Genomic DNA, 22067 nt, shown 5'->3' on the forward strand with positions numbered 1-22067 from the left:
GACATACAATTTTTTTTACGCTGTCATATTTCGACCGATTTTAAATTTTATGAGTGTTGTAGAAAGAAAAAGAATTGACCTTTCCAACGATATGCTATGTTATGTTCTTTTGTTAAAAGTACTACACTGAAACCTCCATTTACGAACCAAAGCGGGGGTTCGTAAATTGAATTAGTTCGTAAAAAAAGTGTTCGTTATTTGGGATTTAGTTCGCAAAAAAAGTTTGCTCCACATTCTTATTAAGATTCGTTGGTTGAGCAATATTCTCGATAACCCTGATAATATGGGTATTTTTGGAACGGGCTTGACAAGTAGATGCTGAAAATGGACAATTGGAACCTTTTGCAAGTTTAATATGACGATTGCCGGTTGAGCAATATTCTTGATAACGAACAATATGGGTTCTATTTCCCTCACGCACTCGTCAACCCTATCCCGAAAATACCCATATTGTTGAGGTTATAGAGAATTGAATTCCAAAATAGTTCAAGACATCGATTTCCGCCATGCACTCGTCAACCCTATTTCGAAAAAACCCAACTTATATTAGTAACAATTAACTAAGAATGCATAAGTATATGACTTCATGCTGTAATGTACTTTCCAAACTTTTCAAAATGAGTTCGTTATTTCGAATTTAGTTCGTAAAAAAGTTACGTAAATCGAATATTACGTAAAAAAAGAGTTCGTAAATGGAGGTTTCAGTGTGTACAACAATATGAAAATGACCATTATTTTGCTATTTTTTCATTCAAAATATGAAAATTGCTCCACATTTTTATTGGAAAACGTCTTTGTTATAATAAAAATTTAAGGAGAACATTTAATTCCGTATCTAACGACCTAAATCAAACCTGATCATAAATCAAAATCGGTTGAAAAATGGCAGAGTTATTAATTTTTTTCCAAATTAGAAACTTGCTCGCATGAACTTTTAAGGGTATACGGTCTCATATAAAATTTTCAAAAAAACGATTTTTTTTGCTCGATTACGTATACATTCAAAGGTAACCACTAACCCCTTAAGAGTTCAATTTTTAGCCGATTATGATAAAAAATAGATCATTAGATACGGGACTAAATGCTCTCTTTAAATTTTTATTAAAATAAAGACGTTTTCTAACAAAAATGTAGAGCAATTTTCATATTTTTAATGAAAAAATAGCAAAATAATGGTAACTTCCATATTGTTGTCCCAAAACCGCATAGTACTTTTAACAAAAGAACTTAACGTACCGTACCGTTGGAAAGGAAATTTCATCTTCTTTCCAAAACACTCAAAATTGGTTGAAAACTGATCAAGCAAAATAAATTTTAGTGCCGAAAGTTTCGAAAAATCGTTTTTTGCTATGAATTTTTCATAGATTATTTTAAATTTTTCATAGATTATTTTGTGTTGAATTTGATGGGATCTACAACCTATACTAAGTCTCTTGATAACCGTGTAATGATTGTTACTGTCCGACACTGATTAGGGAAACATGGGAAGACTTGACCAGGTTTTTAGTTAAAACTATGTAAATCTCTAAAAAAGTTTTCAATCCTTCAGAAATTGTTGAAATGAAATGCAATGTGCAAAAGTATTGTGCGCGTTCATGATTTTTTTTGCAGAATTGTCCATTTACCTTTTCAAAAGTTATAAAAGTTTTTCTGTGGTCGTTTTAGTCTGGTCATGTCTCCCACCCGCGGGAAGACTTGACCAAGAGAATTTAAAAAAAATCAGTACAAAAATAATGACATAAAATATGCTGTAATTATTTTTTTCCATACTTTCGACGTCCTTAGCACCGGTAAAAATATAAAAGGATTGTATTTCATGAATTTTAGTTTTTTTAATGCATTTTCTTTTTGGTATTAACTATACTGGTTTACAATATTGCATTGATGTCATAGAGAAAGTTACAGGAAGTGTTATTAGCCTTTCTAAAACCTTGTTGTTGTTGGTGGAGAAACGCGAATAACTTCTGAAAAGGTCGTAATTAAATAAAATAATTGTGTTGTTAAAACAAAATTTAAAATATCTCGAGAGCTACCACATTTTTTAATTTTTTTTGTTATTAGCATTTTGAACTGGCGTTTAGCATCATATTCAAAAATAAAATCTGCAAATAGTAGGAATTATAAAAATAAGCTGAAAGTTTTTGTTAGGAAAACTTTTTTATTGAAAGCTTCTCCATAATCGAAATATGCTGAAAAAGTTTCTTTTACGTCATTAAAACGACAAGCATTAGATTTTTGACAGTTTATGATGGGGTAACTTTTAAAAAGGGTGTAATCACATCTATCTTGGTGGGAAAGAATCCCAAATATCTCGAAAACTATCGCATTTTTGTTAAAATCATTTTAATTTGAAACGATACTCAAAATTATATTCTGCAATAAATTTGTAGTTTTGTATGTCACTCAGTATGAAATTTGAAAATATGTATAAAGTTATTGTTAGAAAAACTTTTTTACCGATAAGTTCTCCATCATACAATCATATTAAAAATGTTTCTTTCTCTTTATGTTTTGCTGACAAAATATAAAAAATTACAAAAATGATTTTTTTTCAATTTAAATTTTTAACAAAAATTTTTGTTTTTGTGAAAAATGACACAATTTTTTTTGTTCAGTGTATATTTTTTTCGTGCAGAAATGTGCATTCCCTGGAACTCGTTCTCAGAAAATTTTGCTGTATAAAATACAGCAATCGATAAAAAAAAATTTGAAATTTATGCCCGTAGAAATGCCCTTTGAAAACATTGTTCTTGAATCAAAATAATCTTATTGATTGTGGAAAATGTTTAGTCATCGATGCCGGTGAAATGTGTAAAGTTTCATAGGAATCTAAAGTGGTCGGTCACGATTTTAAAGATTTTCGGACGGACTTTCGTGGAATTCCTCTTATACATTATTTAAATTTTTAAATAATGGAAAATGGATTTATCCATTGGAATATGTTCTTAGAAGTATGTTTGTGCTACATGTGCAAAAATTTCTGTCGTTAAATGGCTGATTTAAAAGCGTTTGAAACCTAACCATCTTTCGTTACATTTGAAAAGTGCACCCCCATATCGAAAACAAAGACGTAGTCCTACGTCAAAAAATTTCTGTCATTTTCTCTTTGCGAGCAAAGATCATTTGAACTTCTGCTGTGAGGAACGTTTGTCCGCTTGTCTTTTTTAAATTGCATAAAAATTGTTAAAGATTGTGTATAAGAGTTGATTAAAAACAAACAACTACTTCCTCTTTAGATGAATCAGCGTTTTAATTTTTTATCAGTCCACTTGCGTTGTTGTTCTTGTATTGAAAATAATCCAAAAGAACTTGAATGTATGGCTGGTTTATCAAATTTCAATTGCAATGAATTTGCTGAATCTAAGCACAATCGAATTCCAAGAGGAACTCGCTTTGATTCAACGTAATCCAATTTAATCGAGGAATATTGCAGTAATCAACTATTACAAGGAAACCGCATGGTGCCACCATAATTTTTAGAATCTTTGGACCAAGGAAATGTGGCCCACTTCATTTCCGGATATAAACTTACTCGACTTTGCAGTGTGGAGTATTGTTGAGAGAGTTCTCAACGCTAAACCAAAACGTAATAAGGACGCTCTAATGACTGCAATAGAATAAGCAAGGAAAAAAGGCTCCCATTTTAAATAAGTTTAATGTCAATTAAGTTGAACTAAAAAATTTGAAAATGAAAATGAAAAAATTAAAAAAAAATTTAGAGGACCACTTTATGGAGCCACCCTGTAGTTTGCAACCACACAATATTTCTCGAACACTGATTGAAATGGATTACATCCAGTTAATGGGTGCTACAATTAATAATTGCAATCTTCTCCTGATGTTATTGTGCTACTATTCGTCAGTTTTGATCATCTGTCGGTGGATTGCAACTATCCAACAAATAATGAAAGCTGAACAAGCCTTTGATATGAGAGAATGTGCTGAACAAGAGCTGTACAAGCCATTATCTAGCTAAATTGTTTGTTTGGTAACCATTCCTTTCCCATTGCTTCCATTCTTGGAAATGATCTTACCTTCAAAGTAATCACAGCAAACATGGTACATTCGAAATCAAACACCATTATTGTGAGTGAAAAAGTGACGTTGTTAGTGAAACTTTCCCCTAGTTCAAACCTATCAGTCATTTAGATACTAATTCTACAAAATCACCGCCTGGTAACTTGTTCGCTCAGCCAGATTCTGCCCAATCATGGCGTATCGCTGAGTGTTCTGTGCGTGTTTCTGAGCCATGCCGGCGGTGATTGCGCGCTGGGCGAACGATTTCAAAAGGCCCCAGCAAACAATAACCAGCGAGAGTTGCCTACTCATTTCACACACAGCACGCCACGAAACGATAAATATTTAATTCGTTCGGCATGTGAGCGTGAGAGAAACAATGGTGACCGACTCGCGCGCTGTGCTCGGTGATGGAATTTATCACACATTCCGTGTGTCCGTGCGTGTGTCGATGATGGGCGAAAGCTTGAGCTCATTGTCATTGCATTTAATTATTAAACTCGAGGTTTGTCGCCTGTTGGCAGTTGATTATTAGAATTGACGGGTTCCGTCGTACGGTAACTTAAGTGTGAGGAGTGATTCAGTTACTTCGTTTTGTTCTTCGGATTGTAAACCACCAGGATATGAATAATTGACGCACGAAATGAGTGTTGTTGCATGGCTTTTGTCATAATTTGTACTTCGTACAATTATTAACTCTCGCTTTGTGTTAAGAAGCGCTACTGGGAAAGCAATTGAATGCTTGTCTGACCCAAAAAGCAGTATATTTAATTATCCAAGAAGCGAGTGATTAAGATTCGGTCCAAGTTTTTTTAACCGGGTGCGGCCTACTAGATGCATAACAGGTTTGATGTAGGATCCATTCCAATCGGTCAAGCTGTCAATTCGTCAACTAACGAAATCGGAACACAAATCGCCGTGTGACAGTTTTGTTCAACCCTCCGGCAAATGGAAGGGACGCGTCACTCGGTCCACCATCGGATCCATGATTTATGACCTTTATCCCCACTCAATCTCAGCATTAATTATGACTATTGGACGGGCTAGCCCTTATCACTTAATTACGATCGATTGGCTTCGGCGTGAACCTTGTCCCAGCACGAATGTTGTCCCAATTTTTCCGGAATATTTTTATTAAGCTAGACAAGATCGATCGCAGCTCATCAAAAGCTGAAGCAACGTGGTTTTTATGTCCCTTCTCTTCAGTCATCTCCAATTAAATCGTCAACCGCATAAAAATCACGAACGAAACGATTAGGACCGGTTCGGTATGTCGCTGGTTGGCAGATGGAGCATTAATCCACCGAGGCGAGATCGTGCTTTATATGAAATTTAAAATTAGTACGGTCACTAAATTTTACTTCTACCACTTACCATATGAGGGTTAATCTAAGGCAGCAGATCACTTAGTTGATTCACTGAATATTTATGGTTCGCTTTTCGGATGGAAATTCTGGCCCAGTTCGGGCCTCCGGTCATGATATATTGCTCTGCTTGGGGCTGTTTTGTGTGTCCAAGATGCTAGCGAGGCCGTCTCAGTGGTTTTTGAAGCGCTAATCAGCATCGGATGAAGAAGCGTGAAGCGGTCATTTTAAATTCTGATTGTGCTGAAATGTAGATAAAAACAAACTGAATAGATCTTAAGATTTTTTTTTTAGATGAGCACGTTTCAGCAACAGAATGCTCATTTTAACAGAAACGCTGATATTTTTCGTGAGACCTTCGAAATCGTTTTGGATCAGATGACGTCCAACGTCAAATTCGTCTTCGACGAAACATAAACTACAATGTCAATTAAAGTGCAAATAAGCAAAAGTGCTTCTTATTAAACATTAAAAATATCCGATTTCCCTTCATGATTTTCCTCTGAAATTAATTCTCCTCCTCCTCTCAGAACCAACTGTCAACACGTGCTCCCCAAGCAACGCCAGGCCAGGGGACAAGCTGTTGATGGCCGTTGAATATTTGTCCGATGTCATCGTTTCAAACACCGGTGTTATTTATGTTCAGTTGACGCAGTAGCCCAATTCTCCATCATCCAGGGACTACCAGTGGAAAAGAAACAAGGAAAGCAAAAAAAAGTGTCAGTAACCGTAGGAATATTTGAATTTTAATCAAAATGAGGCAACAGCAGCGGGATGGAGTCGTTGACGTAGACCATTCTCGACCAAGGCACTGTGTGCGGGTGTGTTTTTTTATTTTTTCGGGGGATACGTACGGATAGGGCTAAATCTGTCAAGTAACGATGATAGATTAAATGTTTTCCATCAGCCTGAAGGCGGTTATTCTTTTTTAGGCAACCCAATTTTCCCATGCAATCTGGACGGGACTACAGGGCAGAATTTTTTCTAGGGTGATATGTTTTAGAAAAAAGGCCGGGAAAAAGTGTAGTATCATAGTGAGGGTGACTATCACAAGGAACCCTTATCAAATTCGCATTAAGCTTTGATACAACGATCGATAATTTGTATTCGATGTCGAAAGGTGGTCAAAGTGTGAGCTAAATTCTTTTGACACTTGATCTATTTTTAATCAAATTCGTATGATTCAAGTGACAGTGATTTTTCCCGAAAGTAACTTTGAGGAAGATGATGAACAATAAACTTCACTTCTTTGCTGGGAGTTAGTCCGGATATTGATGGATATTGAATTTACTTCAGGATTTTGCAGTATTGTCAGGTATTCAGAGTATATTGGCTCAAACAACACGTCCCCGTGTATAGTCAGGGATTTGTGTCTTACCATGTCTTCCTATAATTTCCATGATCGGAAGGAAATAAGAAAGAGGAGAGAGTAATTAGAATTGAAATGATGGGAAAAATAACAGCACAAAAACAATGTTGCAAGTCAAACTCACAGGTAGTTTAAATGGATTGCAAGGAAGCCTGAAGCTCTTTACCGACTGAATTGTAAACTTTAACGTATTACTAAGTTTCAGTCGCCTGGCTTGTCTTTCCCTTTCTTATATTTTCCGTAATTGTTGTCTCTCTATTCGCACTCTTAATGTTTTCGCTTTGTGCCTGGCTCTAGGCCCGTACATAAATGATAAATGAGCTCTCCTAAAAAGACCCAGCTAGTGGCATGTTGAACAAAATTCGTCTTCTAATACTCCGATTTCCTGTTGAAAAGTGTACTATCTGGTCTTCTTTCGAATCAAAGATAATCCGATAAGTATTCTGAAGATTTCAAAAGAGCGCGTTGCGTATATATTCCCGCTCTCAACGTTGAGATCGACGGCGCAGTCGACGCTTAGAGTTTATCAGGCTTTGACATACGTTTGACATAGTATAGCTTTCAAATGGTTTATAATACCACTTTGATGTCAAAGAGAAAGTTACAGGAAATGTTATTGGCCTTTTGAAAAACTTATTATTGTTGATGGAGAAGCTTGAATAACTTCTGAAAATGTCGAAAGAAAACAAAAGAATTATGTTGTTATAACGAAATTTGAAATATCTCGAGAACTACTGCATTTCAGAAATATTTTAATCATTTTGATTTAAAATAGTGTTTAAAATCATATTCAAAAAGAAAATTGTATTTTTTACTGCTAATAGTATCAATTATAACAATATGTCAAAAGTTGTTGTTAGGAAAACATTTTTATTAAATACTTCTCCATGATCTCCATGATGCACTGAAAAAGTTTCTTTTACGTCTTTAAAACGATAAACATTAGCTTTTTGCCATTTTATGATGTGGTAACGGGAATAACTTTTAAAAAGGGCATAATCACACGAATTAATTGTTTTTGTTGTAACAAAATTCCAACTATCTCGAAAACTATCGCATTTTGGAAGATTTTTGTTAAATACATTTTGATTTAAAATAAGACTAAGAATTATATTCTGTAATAAAATTATAGTTTTGTATGTCAAATAGTATGAAATTTTAAAACTTGTGTAAAATTATTGTTAGAAAACTTTTTCACCGATAAGTTCTCCATCATACAATCACATTCAAATTTTTTTTCTCTTTAGGTTTTTGTTTTTAAAATATAAAAATTAGAAAAAATGTTTTTTTGCAATTTATAATTTTAACCTAAATTTTTGTTTTTGTGAAAAATGACTCAACATTTTTTTCAGTGTATATTTTTTCACATAAATATTCATTCCCTGAAACTCGTTCTCACAAAGTTTTGCTGTATAAAATACAGTAATCGACCAAAAAATGAAATTAATGCACGTACAAATGTTTACGCCCTTTTGAAAAATTCCTCTTGTATCAAAATATTGCAATTGTCAGAGAAAATATTGGAGATTCATAAACCGAACACAACTTCAAAGTTTCGTTCGAATCGGCGATGGTCATATTGTGTAGTCGGCCAGTTTCTCATGGAATCCCTCAGTTAATGTACAAAGTTTCGTACATGTTTGTGTATCCTAATTCGCCCTTTTTTCTGGTTAGATAAATCGCTAATTCCTTGTGGGTGGATTGGAATCGAACCCAGGTGAGCTGTGTACAAGGCAATCGATTTACCAACTACGTTATGTTTGCCTCCTGCATTCAAAACGTACAAACGCTCGTGGCATTCGCGATAACACAAACCTGGCCACAAACGTTTACATGCAATTGCAATTATCAACACATACTTGCGCTAGCGATCTCGCAAACATTAAAACACCATGATAATTAAGTGAACGATTTACAACGATAAATTTACAGATGCGGTCTCAAGCTATAACCAACCGCTCGCGCGATTATGAATCGATCACGTCCGGAGGACTCTACCATCGGTCCTAGCAGCCTAACGTTATACCTTCAGTTGGACCAATAAAAAAATGACGCTAATATTCACTAAACAACTCGTTCCATGGCAACATGACTGAGAACTCTAGTGATAGGGATAACTCTCTTCTAGTATCTGAACCGTACACTAAAAATGAAGTGTAAGATTCACGGATAGCGCGATTCTTCAAAAACACACGTGAATTTGCGAATGGACACACGGTTATAAAATCGAATTTATCCACGTGAAGTTACATACACGCTAGCAGACGCGACAAACACTTTAACATACAAACGCTTGGGCTTCATCCACGCACATCTACGCCCGCGATCTCACAAACACGAAGACACAGCGATGATTGAGTGAACGTTTAAGCACTTATAAACTCATAAACGCTGTCTCAAACGCGGCTCTAGTAAATTGTTCCAACTGAAGGCATGCCTTCAGTTGGACCAATAAAAAACTGACACTCCACTAAACAACACATTCCACGGCGATATGACCGGGAACTTTTGTGATATGGAGGTTCTCACTCTCTTCTAGAATTCAGTACGTTAACATACAAACGCTTAAGGTCTTCGCGATCATCAACGCACACCTACGCCCGCGGTCTCGATCATGAAATCACCCCGGTGATTAAGTGAATGTTTTAACAATAATAAATTTAGAAATGTGATCTCAAGCGGAAACCTACGCATGTATCAGTTACGTCCGAAAATTATGATATAATGTTATTGATATGTCGTGTTTCGCCAGAATAAAGAAACAAGGAATAATAAAATCGTTCACATGTCGCTTGAATCAAATAAACGACACTCTCAACAATCAGTTGCATTTTTTTAAAATCTGAGATTCCCTTGTAAATTCTCGGCAGTCGACTGCCCAGAGCAATTAACATATGTTAAAACTTCTCTAAGTTGCATAGATTTGTGAAATTACACTGTTAAACACAAGATTGAAGAGTAGAACGAAAAAAAATGGCGAAAGTTTAGGGTCCCAGGGAACCCCTTGGTGAAGAATTTTTTGAAAAAAAAAATTGGAACGGAGCTTCACGAATTAAAACCGAAGTTTGTATGGAGAGCTAGGGGTGTTCAATAGGGAAGATGTCAATGCAAATGATCATCTTAAATTTTCACATAAAATTTTACATAAAATGCTTATTACATCGAAAAAATGCAATTTTTTAGCTCAAGCGGAAATCGTTAAGGTGGTGCGGCATTTGAACATTGATTTCATACTACTCGAAAAAATCCAAAAAGAGTACATGAAAAGTTGAAAATCGAATTTTTTTGTCGGCATAAAAATAGCATGAAATATCACCATCCAGTGTCAAAACAAACTAAAACCGTTAAAAGCAAATTTAAAAACTGTTTAGTTCCAAGGACTAAGCAATTTAAAAAAAAATCGGAGATCAAAAATTTTATTGCAATGACTTACGATTTCAAAATACATGAACCGTCGCACAGTGATCACCTTCCATACAAAAGTCGAACAAAACCTCAAAAGTGGCCCGAATTTGATGAAAATTTCACATTAGGGTAATTTTGTGACGCTGAATTTATATTTGATGTTTATTTTTTGTTTTTTAAATCCTCAAAATTTTGGCAATTAGGGTGGTTCGAAAATTCAACATTTACGAATATAAAGTGCACTATTTCCGAGAATTCGTTTTCAAAAAATTAGGTTCGGTGAATTATTTGGCAGAATACACATTTTTTTCAATTGTTGATAATGATAAGACACATCTATAAATTATATTGCGAACCTTGGGTAGTCAAAGGCTACCATGCGTCTCCTTCAGACGTATCATGAAAAATCCCCTTTTTTCATACCTCGGGGCAGAAAGGGGCAAAACAAGATATTCATTTTCGAAAAGTACACTAATTTTCAAATATAATGAACAACAAGCGATCTTTCCGAACCGTTTCAAAAAAAAGTACAGCCACTTTGAACATTATAACTTTAAACTATTGCTCGATTTATTATTTGTTTTTCATGTCTGAGCGAGAAGAAAGGCTTGTATCGACCTTTCAAATTAAATCAAATTAAATCAGTTTGACCCCAATCGGAATCTTAACTAAATAGATATATTCATTTGAATAACTTATGTTTGAAAAGAGTTTTCCTCAGAATTCATCATCTATTTCACCTTCGAAGTTCTGTAAAAAATTGAACTCTCGTCTTCGGGACTTAATATTTTGAGAAGACTCTATTCAACCTGTTAAGAAGCAGAGAAAAATGTTAAATCACGAAAAATCTAAAATAAAATTTTGAGGTTTTGTCCGGCTAGGCGACACTGTGCGTCGAGATCTGATATCAAAGATCTGAAAAAGAAAAAAAAGTGGTAAAAAGCATAAAAAAAGAATTGTTTCTAGGGACATTTTAGTTGTAAAAAAAGAATTTCTTTGGAGTTGGAAAAACTGTTGACCATCGAATTTTTCTAACGCACTGGACTTGGAAGCAGAACAAATCCAAATAATGGCAGGGATTTGGGGTTCAAACCAATTTATTGTGAAGAAATTTTTGAAAAAATTGGAACGGGACATCACAGTTTAAACCAAAATTTTGTGAAATTTAAAAAAAAACTTATTTCAGATGAAAATGGCATTTTAACAACATGCACAATTCTTCGGCTTCGATGCGGAAATGAGCTGCCGAATCACATCAGGGATACTCAAGCAACGTATGTTGAACGATTACTTCCGACCGGTACCGACAGCATGAAGTAACAAGTTACTTTACGCTTGTCCGGACATGCCGTAGACTCAGGTGATTCGCATTTATAATGCCAAAAGACACTGACTCCTACGGTAGCAGACAAAAAGTTAAGTCGCCGTAAGCTTGCATATATGATCCTTCCACGCTTTTCTAAACTTTCTCCCTTCAACACCTTGCTCTCACTTGAGTACTATGGCTCTAAATATTGAAAAATATACTTCACCTTCCAGTCCCTTGCTAATTAAATGCCGCAAAAAATGTTGACAAACGATTACTTTGTTAGTAAAGTATGAATTGGCACTGTGTTATAAATTCCACTTATTTTTCTATTTCTATTTTTAACTTACTCATATAAAGAAAGGCTATGCAATCACTCCTCGCAGCAGCGATCACAAGTTGGCCAACACGGAGACGTTAGTATGTGTTATTCAAATTATCTCTGCACTGTGTAGCCAACAGCTGTGTAGCTATGGGGTACGATATTGTATTGCACAAGTATGAGGTTAGCTGAACACCAACGAATCATTTGGCTGCTTTTCGTTTACAGCTCGAGAGCGAAAAAACAGATGCATTTACGCTCCCAAAGATTCGGTTTGGGTGTACATCTAGACTGGTTCAATTTTTGGCTCTTAGCTCCACCAGGCTCTACTGATTCCATTCATGGCCCTTAGTAATTGTGCAAATTTTGGTACCAATCGGTTGTGTCTACGGACCCTCCAAAAATTTCCAGGTTTATATGGAAATTAGTATGGAAAATTGGTAAACATAGAATTTTTTTTACATTAAAAATGTCTTACTCCACTATCTGGGGCTGGGTGTCATTTTAAATTTTGGAAATCTCCTATGTAACGAAACTATGTAAGGTTTGTACGGCTATAACTTCGCAATTAGTTGATGGATTTCAATAATTTATACACCAATCGATTCAGAAACACCTGACTTGAATATAGTTGCTATTAAGTTTGATGTACTATATAAGTATTCTATTGAAAATCGGTTTAATTGAAATTGAAAAAAAATTCACAAAAAAGGGGGAAATGTACATACACGAGGCGGCTATCCCGAGCAGAGTCGTCAATACAGAGCAGTCAATCAAACAAGGAAAAGTTATAAATATACGTGCTGAATTTCATTTTAGCCTTATCATTCGATACATGATGGTCGACGAGTAGTGTGCGGACGATTCTCATAAACAAACGGCCAATAATTGCCGCTGCACTGTAAGGAACAAACAGATTCTTGCGTGGTTTGGGAAATAATCATAACAATTGTGTAGCAGATTCCGTAGAGGATACGATCACCGTAAATTTTGATAGAAATGATTTTGTAAAACCATTAATTAGCCGTGCTTGATTGGTGGTTTACTTGTTAGCGCCGCCTATTTGACGAAGAATCACATCTGAGATAGGTAAAACGAATTGTCTATAGGAAAATGTTTTCAGTGTGCATTTGATCATCGTTGAAATCAGTTCGTTTGTCGCCGGCGAGCCGCTTCGTGGGTTCCTGGAAGGAATACTCCCCGTTAGCAGCAGCAAACAAAGACGCTCTCAAAATTGCCTCCATCACTATACATGTACAGAAGTAGTATTGTTTTTGCAAGGAGACGGCGATATAATATTCACAACAAACGGTCCTTTTTAGGACCACAAAATCGTTCTCAGAATTATAAATGAAATTTCCATTTCGTGCTTTGGAAAATAACTTCCCTCTTACCGGGTTAGTTATTTTCTATAATAATAAATGTACGATAAAACCAATAAACTGACCAATTGGACGGAATCAAGAAAATACCTGCAAAAATTTTAATCAGAAAAGTGACATTGACGGAAAAATGCTTCAATCGTTTCTAAGTGCTTGGCAACTGAAGTTGCCGATTTGTTTTCCAACGTCAATTATTTGCGCTGTGCTGTACGGAAATTGTGTAGTAGATTCCGTAGAGGATACGATTTGTTACCTTTTGTGTGTAGTCCTAAATAAGTCGGCATTGCAGGATGTATTAACGAATAATATGGCTGGCTCACAAAAATGGTCGCATTTTTAATGTCATCGTGGTCGTGTCTTGTACACAACCCTTTAATTTTTCTTTTTTATTTCGACTATGTTAGTCACATTTTCTTTTTTACATTTTAACGACATTCAATTAGCTAGATACTACTGGGTAGGGAATGTTATAAAAAATAGAGCCATAGTACACAAGTGAGAGCAAGGATGTGAAGTAAACAAATCGGAAAACTAGAAGTGACAGATGCTGTTTCGAGCCGCTCACAACATAGAGATCATACATTATTCGGTTTCCCCCTCTCTGTCAGCATACGACCAAAGATTTCACGCGGGTTGAACTTCACTCAGTCCGAACTTCACTATGGTTGCTCGTACTCCGGTTGCTATCGCGGGTTGGTAAAAGATAGGAATTCTCATATGTTTTACGATGATACAGCTTTGTAAATTAGGCCTATACTTTGAAAGACGCGTACCTACCCGTCTTTACGGCATTTTCGTTTCATGTCGTCATATAATACTCCTCCCCAACCCCCCACTTGCTTTTAAAAAACTGAAATATTCCCTATTGTATAGCGAACTGTATTCCTAGTTTTAGGATAGTTGTAAAATTGTTACCCTTAGTATTCTTTTTCTTCTGGTCCGGCTGGAGCTTTAGAGCTTGGCTCTCGGAAGAGCTCTCTGTACCACAATTGCAGACGAGACGGGAAATGTCATTCACTAATACATTGCTGAAATTAAGTGTACGGTTCTCGAGACGTGGAGATTTCATTATCGCGTGGTAACGAGCGTTTATATGTTGGCGCTTGAGACAGCGGTTATAAATTTATAAGTGCTAAAACGCTCACTCAATAATCGGACCGTTTGCATGATTACGGGATCGCGATCCTAGGTTGCCATAGATGATCGCGAAGATGACTAATATTTGTATGATCCCATGTTTAAACCCGTGCAAGGCCGTGGGCGTTTGTATGTTGCGAGCGCTAACTTATATGACATTTCGCGTGTATAAATGAGATTGATCAACCGTGTGGTCATTTACATATTCAAACAGGTTCTTGAATGTTCATGCGGACTTTGAGTCTGACATTTAATTTTGAATGTACTGTTGAGCTCCTAGAAGAGAATCAGTTTTTCCATATCATTAAAGTTTTCGGCAAATGCCGCCCTGAAACCTGTTGGGCAGTATACGAACGTAATTTTTTTGAGAATGGTCAAACCAATGTAAGTTTCTAGAACCGAGAGTAGGGATTTCCGAAAGTTACAGGTCAAGGTTCGCATGGGGTAATTTTTTTGGGATTTCAGGTCAAATTTCAAAATCATGCATGTTGAAGTGCTCCTGGACTGCCTTAATTTTTTCAAGTATTTTTTTTATCTTTCTGGAGATTCAAATAGAAAAGTTTGGTGAGTTAGTTTGTACAAATTTTGAATTAAAAGAACGACATAGCCATTAAATCTTAGTAAAAAGTGCAATTTTTGACGTTTCAAAGTCAAATCCAACGCAAGTTTCTGTCAAAAAATTGTTTTTATTTTCGAAAATTGTTTTCAGAAAAAATGGTCTTTCACGTTGAAGGTATGCTCTTTAATAATGCATCATCATTCGTATAGAATACCAGCGACCAGTAAGTATTCGAGCAGTAGAAATAAGAAAATTATTAGGACCTAGAACATCGTTAACCATTTGAAAAAGTTCGATGTGATATCTGGACAGAAAAAGAAAACTGCGCCAAAGGCCCACAAATACATTATTCAGCCACAAACCGCATTCGTGATATAGTTCACAGAACAAGATACCACGGAGCAGTCACACTTTTATGTTCCTGTTCATATTGTCACGTTCAGGGCCGGTGGAAAGCGTGGGTAGTATGGGTAGTACTACCCATACCGAAAATAACCGAGTGGGTAATTACCCACTCGAAATTTTGAACCATTTCAAAAAATTTAGATGCGCAACGCATGTATCTCGCACTACACACGTTTGAAAACATCGATGTACCACAATTCCATTTGCATAAACGAACGTGATTTAATGTGAATCTAATGCAAGCGTGTGCATTGCGAAAAGGGAAAAATCGTTACTAATGGACCTCTCACCATATGCTTTCTACCCACTCGGGCGTAAAGTTTTTCGCCGCCCCTGGTCACGTTACTCCGAGTAAAAATAGCGATAATCAAGAAATAACAGATCGAAATAAGGCTGAAGAGAAATTACGAATATTATAATAAAACTGCTGCTGTCATCAAAATGAGTCATTTCACTCCACGTGTCAAATTCGAACGAAAGTTCTAGAATAAAATATCAAGATAACGTGCAAATGAATCACGAATATCGTGACTAAAATCCAAAACTTAAGAACATAAATCACTTACTCGTGACTAAAATATTACGATAATCCTGGAATTATGAATATAAATCACATTACTCGTGATTAAAATATCAATAATCGTGACTAAGATTCTGAATTCATGATCATAACTCACTCTGACCAAAATATGTTGATAAGGTGAATAGAAATTGCGAAATTCGTGACAGAGATCCTGAAATCATGAATTTCATTTAACTGTCGGATGTGTACTCCCAAATTATGAACAAGAATCATATCGAAAACTAACCATGTCCAGGGAACAACCACAGTAACCCTGCCAAACATTCGAAAGTAATGCCATGTATAAAGTGCGAACGAACTATTTTTTGGGAAACACAAATACTTTTATGAATACGAGGTTAATTATTCAAAATTTCAGGAACTTGGACATGGTTTTCTTAAATCATTCAGTTCACGAAATGGCGATCTTTTTTTTGGTGAATTTATGATCGGATTTTTTCGTGTATTATATTTGTTATGCGCAACCCTGTGCTGCTCAAATTTTGAATAACTGCAGTGGAGTACTAAGTTAACAATCTACCAAAAAGAATTATTTCTAAGTTAGACTGCCATCCACAATATAGTTTTTCTCTCGTTGTTCTCAAATTTTTGAACTTTCAATGACGAATTTCTTCAGTATAATGATCTTAGCAATCAAATAATGCATTTGGTGAGAATATTGCGAAGAGAGTTTCATAGTAGTGACAACATAAAATCGTGTTCCGAATATTCCGCAATGAATTTCCTGTAACCAATCAAAAAGGCTGGATTAGGCAGCAGAGGGTTAACAGTAAACATTGATTTTTATTCTTTACTTACGGTTTAATAATTGAATTTATTCTGTCATATTATATATGAAATTCATTGTGTCCAAGGAGCATTGAAGATACCATTCAAGTTGGTCTAGGTTTCGTGGGTCGCCAACTTCTAGTTACAAGATAAGAATACTCTCACTGATTTCATAATTGTACTGGATAATGCCGTTATTGCTAGCGTTTTTATCTGACAAGACTGACGCGAGCTTCTCACATAAACCATCAGGCAGTGCCTCGACATGTAATGGAAATTTCGTTTTTCGAATAGTAGGATTTCACCATTGGAAGGAGATTTTCAACCCTTTTGGATTGCGCATAAATGTCTTTGTTTATGGGTCCACTCCCCTTTGGCGACCTTGATATATCGAAAATATGTATGGAATTTGACAATACGATTTTATCCTTGCTGTTAAAAGCATCTGCAGCCACCGAAATATTCCATGCACTGGTGGGTGGAGTTACAAAAAGGAAAAACTGTAACACATTTTTGCACGTAAATAGCGTAAGATGCATGTAGCAACGATCAATAAACAACTGCTACCAATTTTACAAGCCTGATAGAAAAGGAGATCAGTAGATTGGTTCGTCAGAGTTTGCAAAACTGTAGGGACCGAGGTACTTCTATTACTTCAAAAGATGTGTACCTAGTGTACCGTAGAATTTTGAGTGTTTCTTTGTCGCCATTAGTCTCTGATAAGGATCAAACAGAATGCTGCGTTATTGGGGCAGTGTTCTCTCTAATTTGAAAAGTTTAAAATTGTCGCTGTAATTTTCTCTCGACTAAAAAAGACTTTTGACTAAGAGTGATTAAATAAGTCCATCATCCGACTTGCTGGCTGCGTTGAAACCGTCCTTTTCCAATTTTACACCAACAGCTATTACTTTTCCCGTATAAAATTTCAAAACTCATCCGACTCTGCCGACTCTTTCTTCGAACCCATCTCTTTCAAGCAGAAAAATGATCGATTCAGTCTCAACCTTCCACAAGAGAGTTGATAAATCTTCAGTTTGAAAAATTCCCACCGTGATCTCGGTCTCCACCAGAAGCAAGTGAACAACAGCTCCGGCTCCGTTACCACCAGCCCGGATCGGCCCCAACCCGACCCTACCCGTCCCGTTCCGGGTGAGACGCCAGACAAACTAATAAATAATGCTTTTCTTAATAAAAATCTTCCTTTCAGCCTGGGGTAAAACCGGGGAGCAGCAGCAGCATATTTACATACGGTCGACTTATAGAAGGAGGAGAGTCAAATGATGGAGCAAAAATTGTGCACATGATCGAATGGAGCCCCCCTTGGTACGGAACGCTGGAACAGGGGTAAGGGAAATGATGCGACTGCTCAAGATGATTGCAAATAAAATAAATTTCATAATTGTTTATTTCTGTGCCAGCAGTTTGAGCGTTGGTTTCCGCTTGCTGCTACCAAGTTAATCCGTCCGGTTTCGAGGGTCTGCGCGGCCATAGTGCGGATAATCGCGGAGGTGACTTTCACAGCTTACGAGTTGTGCGCTTCTCAAGCTGAGTCATTGAAGATAACAAATATCGCTTTTGGAGGCAAACATTGTGCTACAATGGAGGTTGCAACTAATTGATGCAATTTTCAACAGAGTGGAGAAAAATTACTCAGGCTGAAGATTGCTGTGCGTTGCGAAGTTACGTCAGTTTCAAAGAAGGAATTGATTTGAAAGTTGTGAAGGTTCAATATTCCGACAGATGTCAACACAGAGTCCAACTGTCGCATCAGATTTGTTCTCTGCTGACAAATTCTGTTGAAGAAGGACGTCATCAGTCTCCTTAACTCCATCTCTGCATCAAACCTTCATTCTGACATTTTTTAGAACCAAAAAATGACAAACGTGATTCAAAGCGCAAAGACGCTCCGTTACCAAACGAGCCAAAGGCCAATAAACGTCGTTTCTAATCGAATCGCAACAATCAGCTCGGAAACTCAGTCCGATGACAGCGGTGTTCCATTATGACTGTGGGGGACAAGTGACGATGTGGGATAATGTTCTGGACAGAACAGCAGACGAAAACCAGTTCTATTTTTGGTATGTTTATCTGTTCCATCGACGACTTACGAGGCCGGGGGAGGCAAACTCAAAATTTAAATTAAAGAACCAGATCGTAATGACCACTTGAACAAAAGAGGAAGCTGAGCGATTGATATTCTCTTCGATTAGTCGTTGAATATCGAGAACAGATACTCGGGTTTCAATCGTGCCGACAGGCGGATGTCGTATCTTTGTGTATCATTGCAATGACTTAATTGGTTGAAGATTGGGCTCTACGAAAATTACGTATAAATGCTATAAAAGTAACTTTTAAGTAATTGGATTCAAGACCCAACTGAGGACTGTGTATATGATAAAACTCAGGCCATTCATAAGTTTTATAGATATATATAATTATAGTAGTTAAGATTAACGTTTCGATTTCATCTCATCAGTATGTGACAGCCGACTTGACCACATGCACAGTGGAAAACAGCATCAAAAACGCGACTTTACTCAATAAGTGTTGATATCGAAAATACTTATGTAAAAATATCTGGGGAATCGATTTTCAGGTATTTAAAATAACCATAAGGTACGCTATCATGCTCGTTTTGCCCTAATTCTACTTTTTGTTAGAATGCCTAGGGTAACCTAGCTAGTGTTTCTTATTCAAAAAAGTCCAAAGATTCTAAATAAAGAAGTGCCTACTAATGCCGCTGATCAAAAGTAGTGTTTCTTATGCAAAAAGTTCAAGGAAACGAGTGACGATAGGATGACCTCACGGAACGTGTGAACCCGTTTTACCCTAATTTTTCTTAAACTGTACAGGGAAATTGAGCTTAGCTACATATTTCGGAAAGAGTCTTCATGCAGTTGATCGATAGTTGTATTGCTTATGTAAAAAGGCCCTGGGAATTTATTGCAGATAGTCAGAATGTCAGCATGAAATGTGTAAACCCGTTTTACCCTGTATTCTTCTTATATTTCGAGATTGAAGTCAAGCCAGGCTTTACATTTAGGGAAGAGGTCGAATACGGCTCATCCAAAGCAATTATTTATATGTAAATGAAGTCCGGGTAATCAATTGTAGATAGTAGGAAGGACCGAATGAAACTGGTGTATTCGTTTTACCCCAACTTCTCATAACTCATGTGTAAAGTTAAATCTAACGCTTCATTTGAGAAGGAGGCGGAATTTTTTTTTTTTTTAAATTTATTTTTGACACTTTACCACATAAGTGGCATTCGTGTCGCAGAAGGAGGCGAAATGCGACTGATCAAATGTATGAATACTTATATTAGAAAAGTACGGGGAATCGATTTAAGATAAATAAAACGACCGCGCGAAACATGTATACCCGTTTTACCCCAGGTTCCAGGAAGTCAAGTTTAATATTAATTCTTATTCCACTCTAAAGAAACAGGCTGAGTGCAGCATATCAACAGTAATATTTCTAGTTAATGAAACCCCGAGAAATTGATTACAGATAGTTAAAGTGACCATACGAAACGTATGAACTTGTTTTACCTCACTTCATGTCATATCTCGTTTTTTAGTTAAACCTGACTACATTTCAGAAATAGGCTGAACCCGATTGTTTTGTACATAAGAATTACTACTTTTTATCAGCTGCATTCAGCTACTTTCCGAGAAGTACAGCCTGGTCTTCACATTTGAGTTAAGAGGCACTTAGGGTAAAATGGGTACACGTGTTTCGTGCGGACATTCTAGCTACCTTCAACTAATTCCCTGGGCTAATTAACATAAAAAAATACTTTTCATCAGCCGCTTTCAGTCTCGTTCTGAAATTTGGGGTAAATATAATTTTACACTTGTATAAGGGAATGAATCGGGGTAAAACGGGTAAACACGTTTCGTGCGATCATTCCAAATACTTTCAATCGATTCCCTGAACTGTTTTAATAAATAAAAACTAAGAGACGGGCACAGCGTAGTTTGTAAATTGATTGCCTTGTACGCAGCTCACCTGAGTTCGATTCCCAACTCCGCACATAGGGTTAGACATTTTTCCTTAAGACATTTTTCTAACCTGAGGAGGTGAATGTCCTTAAGGTTAGAACCTCTATAATCGAATTAAAAAAAACTACTGCAAGTCGCTTTCAGTCTTTTTTCTGAAATAACGATTAAGGTATAACTTCGCACATACATTATGTGAAGAATTGGGGTAAAACGAGCACACACGTTTCGTGCGGTCTTAAATTGATTTCCCGGAATTTGTTACATGAGAATTGCTATTTTTCATCAGCCGCATTCAGCTTCTTTCCGCGAAGCACAGTCAGGCTTCATACTTGAGTGATGAGAGGAATTGGGGTAAACCGAGTACACACATTTCGTGCTGTTATTCTAACTATCTTCAATATATTCCACTGATTTTTTGACGTAGGACTACGTCTTTGTTTTCGATATAGGGGTGCACGTTGCAAATTCTATAAAAATGGTATATAACGAAAAGTGGTCCAATTTTAAACGCATATAATTCAGCCATCTCACGATAAATTTTCAAATTTTTTGCGCATATCGCCCCGAAATACTTCTAAGAATAGATTCCAATAGATAAACCTAAAGATTTTTGATATCATGGCATTAAAAATTTAAATAATGAACAACCTAGTCAAAATATCGCGCATTTTCACACAGAAGATAGCGCTTCCCTAGTCCAGCACGACAGATTTGTGTACCTAGCGCGCTACGCTTCTATGAATGATGTCATCATCGACTATTTATACGGACGGATTTCGCCAAAACAGCTCAGTTGCAACAATAATGGCATATATAACTAGAATGCTTGGTCTATACATGAAATGTGATTATATTGTCTAAAATTTGATTAATCTTTTCTGGTCCGGGTTTTTTACCACACACAATCGAAATGTTTTTACAAGCTAATCTTATGCTATAAAGATTTAGTTCCAGATATTAGTTCGGTCACAGTTTTCTGTATTCTTTCTTCAGATCTTCTTAAATAAGTTTAATCGGATTCGATCACCTACTACCAATGAAATGACCTGATAACCAAGAAGTTTTAGTTCAATATGTAATATTCGATGTTGATTGGTTGTGATTAAACCACACGTAAGAATTATATTTGATTTATTATTACTATAAATGTACTAAGAAATTAAATATTTTACATTAAGTAGTATAGTCCTACGTCTATAGCTCGTGCAACCCCATAGGGCTGCCCCTTGTAGTTTTTTACATAAGAATTACTACTCTTCATCAGCCACTTTTAGCCTCCTTCTGAAATGTTGAATAAGTTATAACTACACACTTGTATTATGTGAAGAGTTGGGGTAAAACAGATACAAACGTTTCGTTTGCTCATTCTTACTATCTTTTATCGATTCTCCAGATTTTTCTACATAAAAATTACTACTCAACAACCGCATTCAGCCTGTTTCCGAG

The 22067-nt window shown here is 36.3% G+C and overlaps 1 protein-coding gene across 2 annotated transcripts in view; it reads left to right on the forward strand.

Annotated features, from left to right (window-relative positions):
- LOC131690732 (roundabout homolog 2-like) overlaps positions 1-22067 on the forward strand; it is an 834482-nt gene that overhangs the window by 474598 nt on the left and 337817 nt on the right. The gene's annotated exons all lie outside the window — the stretch shown is intronic.

The sequence above is a fragment of the Topomyia yanbarensis genome, chromosome 3 (genome assembly GCF_030247195.1).
Source record: "Topomyia yanbarensis strain Yona2022 chromosome 3, ASM3024719v1, whole genome shotgun sequence".
Classification (NCBI taxonomy): domain Eukaryota; kingdom Metazoa; phylum Arthropoda; class Insecta; order Diptera; family Culicidae; genus Topomyia; species Topomyia yanbarensis.